This window comes from Tupaia chinensis, unplaced genomic scaffold, assembly GCF_000334495.1.
Source record: "Tupaia chinensis unplaced genomic scaffold, TupChi_1.0 Scaffold000419_1, whole genome shotgun sequence".
Lineage (NCBI taxonomy): Eukaryota > Metazoa > Chordata > Mammalia > Scandentia > Tupaiidae > Tupaia > Tupaia belangeri.
The window spans coordinates 86,076-90,428 of NW_006159924.1; the positions used below are offsets into that span (position 1 = coordinate 86,076).

Genomic DNA, 4,353 nt, shown 5'->3' on the forward strand with positions numbered 1-4,353 from the left:
GGGGCAAAGCATTAATAGGACAAAGAAATGTGGTATTATCTGAAAGTTTTATAGTTTTATCAACTGGACTAGGGAGAAATGTTCACATGTTGAAATATTCACATTGTAAGCTAATAACATGATTGAATGTATACAAGAAAATGAAGCCTTCTCCCTGGCAGTTAGTGCTTAGAGTGCAGAGTGTATGCTCCAGGCTTGGAACACACATTTATTATTTTAAAAATCTAAAAAAAGTCTTTAAAAAAATTTACACAAATTTGCGTCTCCCCTGCTAGAGACTTAGTTTTTTTTCTTCCTCTTTTATAAAATAACCCGGTGAAACAGCCGAGACCAACCCACGCACGGCCCCACAGCAGCTCCAAGAAGGAGCTAAGAGACCGAGGCCTTCCTGCTGCCCGGACCTGACATTGCTACTCTCGCTCCCAGCTGGCAGCCAGCAGCCCCGTGGCAGCACATTGACCCCGTTCTGCAGCAGTTGAGTAGTTTTTTATTCAGATTGATTTTTGTCCCTCTGTGCTTGCCCCCACTCCCCTCTCTCTGGCTCCAGCCCCCAGCCCCAGCACTCACTCTCCTCTCAGGGAAAGGTTGTGGCCTGTGGCCCTGTGGGCAGCTGTGCTGAGATGAACCCCAGCGCCCCCAGCTACCCCATGGCATTGCTCTACATGGGGGACCTACACCCCGATGTGACCGAGGCAATGCTCTATGAGAAGTTCAGTCCAGCCAGGCCTGTCTTCTCCATCTGAGTCTGCAGGGACATGATCACCTGCCACTCCTTGGGCTACACATATGTGGACTTCCAGAAGCCAACAGACATGGAGCGTGCATTGGACACCATGAATTTTGATGTTATAAAGGGCAAGCCAGTACGCATCATGTGGTCTCAGCATGATCCATCACTTCACAAAAGTGAAGTGAGCAACATATTCATTAAAAATTTAGGTAAATCTATTGATAATAAAGCACTGTATGATACATTTCCTGCTTTTGGTAACATCCTTTCATGTAAGGTGGTTTGTGATGAAAATGGTTCCAAGGGCTATGGATTTGTGCACTTTGAGACACAGGAAGCTGTTGAAAGAGCTATTGAGAAAATGAGTGGGATGCTTCTAAATGATTTCAAAGTATTTGTTGGACAATTTAAGTCTCGTAAAGAGCGAGAAGCAGAACTTGGAGCTAGGGCAAAAGAGTTCACCAATGTTTACATCAAGAATTTTGGAGAAGACATGGATGATGAGCACCTTAAGGATCTCTTTGGCAAGTTTGGACCTGCCTTAAGAGTAAAAGTAATGACTGACGAAAGTGGAAAATCCAAAGGATTTGGATTTGTAAGCTTTGAAAGGCATGAAGATGCACAGAAAGCTGTGAATGAGATGAATGGAAAGGAGCTCAATGGAAAACAAATATACATTGGTCGAGCTCAGAAAAAAGTGGAACAGCAGACAGCTCAAATTTGAGCAGATGAAGCAAGATAGGATCACCAGATACCAGGGTGTTAACCTTTATGTGAAAAATCTTGATGATGGTATTGATGATGAATGTCTCCGGAAAGAGTTTTCTCCATCTGTTACAATCACTAGTGAAAAGGTTATGATGGAGGGTGATCGCAGCAAAGGGTTTGGTTTTGTTTGTTTCTCCTCCCCAGAAGCCACTAAAGCAGTTACAGAAATTAACGGTAGAGTCATGGCCACCAAGCCGTTGTATGTAGCTTTAGCTCAGTGCAAAGAAGAGCACCAGGCTCACCTCACTAACCAGTATATGCAGAGGATGGCAAGTGTAAGAGCTGTGCCCAACCCCGTAATCAACCCCTACCAGCCAGCACCTCCTTCAGGTTACTTCATGGCAGCCCTCCCCCAGACTCAGAACCAGGCTGCATACTATGCTCCTAGCCAAATTGCTCAACAAAGACCAAGTCCTCGCTGGACTGCTCAGGGTGCCAGACCTCATCCATTCCAAAATATGCCTGGTGCTATCCACCCAGCCGCTCCTAGACCACCATTTAGTATTATGAGACCAGCTTCTTCACAGGTTCCACGAGTCATGTCAACACAACGTGTTGCAAACACATCAACACAGACAATTGGTCCACATCCTGCAGCTGCTGCTGCTGTCCGCACCATTCCACAATATAAATATGCTGTGGGAGTTCACAATCCTCAACAACATCTTAATGCACAGCCGCAGGTTACCATGCAACAGCCTGCTGTTCATGTACAAGGTCAGGAACCTTTGACTGCTTCCATGTTGGCATCTGCCCCTCCTCAAAAGCTAAAGCAAATGTTGGGTGAATGGCTGTTTCCTCTTATTCAAGCCATGCACCCTACTCTTGCTGATAAAATCACTGGCATGTCATTGGAGATTGATAATTCAGAACTTCTTCATATGCTTGAGTCTCCAGAGACTCTTTGATGAAGCTGTAGCAGTACTACAACCCCACCAAGCTAAAGAGGCTGCCCAGAAAGCAGTTAACAGTGCCACTTGTGTTCCAGCTGTTTAAAATTGATCAGGGACCACGAAAAGAAACTTGTGCTTCACTGAAGAAAAATATCTAAACATCAAAAAACTTAAATATTTTGAAAAAAAAAAACATTGCAAAATATAAACAAAAAAAGGAAAGGAAACTTTGAACCTTATGTACCAAGTAAATGCCAGGTCTAGCAAACATAATGCTAGTCCTAGATTACTTATTGATTTAAAAACAACAACAAAAAATAGTAAAATGTAAAAACAAATTAATGTTTTATAGATCCTGAAAAAATAATTTTCAGCGAAGTACAAAAATTTAAAGCATTTCTTTCTTTAATTTTGTAATTCTTTGCTGTGGAATAGCTCAGGGTGTTGGTCTGTTTTAAGTAACAGATTTGATAACTGAGCAAGGAAACGTAATTTGGATTATAAAATTCTTGCTTTAATAAAAATTTAAACACTAAAAAAAATGAAATTATATATACACACATTTACATATATACACACACACACACATATATACTTAGCAGGTTCTCAGCCGGCCACAGCCAGAGTCAGCTCCAGGTTGCCGTGCCGTGGCTATTAAAACATACGTATTTATTGAGGGATGTTTAGGAAGTGAGGGGGGTGAGGGGAAGTAAAAATTTTACTTTAAAAAATAGGGAATACAAAGCGTGGAAACAGTTATAAAGCATGCTGTTTGTCTTGTCAGATCAGGTAAAATCAATGACAGTTCTCAGGATGAGGGAGTCCATTTGTCTGTTGTATTTTCTTCTTAGATCTTGATTACTGGGAAGGGTCTTTTGAAGTGGGGACTTTCAGGAAGCTTGATAACTTCAGTCCCAGGCCTTCTTGATAACTTCAATCCTGGGCCAGGGTGGCAGAACTGCAGGTTACAAAGGCCTAAATAGAAATCTTGTCTTGTAAGACACAGTTAGTATATGGACTATCTATATGTTAGAACAAAAGAGGATGAGCCTATTGTCCATATGGGAAAGGAAGATGATTTTGTAGCTCAGGAGACAACACAGGATGTTTTATTAGAAGTTTTTCATAGTCAACAGCACATAGATGAGAAACTCTCTGTAGTTAAACCTACCTGTTGCTTTAGATAAGAGCTCCCAACTAAGATCATCTTTTTCTGGAGCCTTCAGGTTTGTTCATCCTGTTGTCACCAGTCAGGCTTTTCCTTTCTTTATAAACCTGCAGGTTTCTGTATTTTGTTTGCTGAGTCTGTCAATTAGTGAGTTATTTTGTTTTATCTCTGGATCCCTGTTATGTGGTGAATGTGCTGACTTTGCCTAGCATGAGTTAACTTTGGCCTGTAGCTTTAACAAGGGCTATTTACATAAAACTAGCCTTAAACTAACTTAGTCTACATATGCTTCTAATGCTAATTTGGTTTATACTAACTTAACCTATATGTTAATTTTGGCTTAAAACAGACAGGTGGGGGAGTCTCAAACTTCCTGGCCCTCAGGTGCCCATCTTAGGAAACCAGATTCCTACAAGATCACTAATTGGCTTTATTATGATGGTTGAGGGTGATATTTTACCCTTGCAGGGGACCGTAATAACAGTAAAGCTCACGGCAGAGAAATTGAGTACAAGCCAGTACAATGACACAGGAAGGGCTCATAAACTAGGCCTTGCCTCGTAGTTTCTTCCCAGTCCAGGCCCTGCCTTTAGACATGGGAGGCAGCTTCTTTACCAGCTTGTGTTGTCTGCATGGCCCCATCAAACAATGAGAAGTTTCAGCTCTCACTCGCACTCATAGACCCCAAACAGATAACACAAGGTAGTTTCCACCCTCCTGCCCCTCCAGTACAGGGCAGGGCAAAGGACCAAGGATCTGGAAGAGGAAAGCCACAGGATGGAAGGAGCAGGTCC

At 42.3% G+C, this 4,353-nt stretch overlaps 1 pseudogene; it reads left to right on the forward strand.

Moving 5' to 3' along the window:
• Positions 1-620: 620 nt before the first annotated feature.
• Positions 621-2,566, forward strand: LOC102469889 (polyadenylate-binding protein 1 pseudogene; annotated as a pseudogene).
• The last annotated feature ends 1,787 nt before the right edge of the window (positions 2,567-4,353 follow it).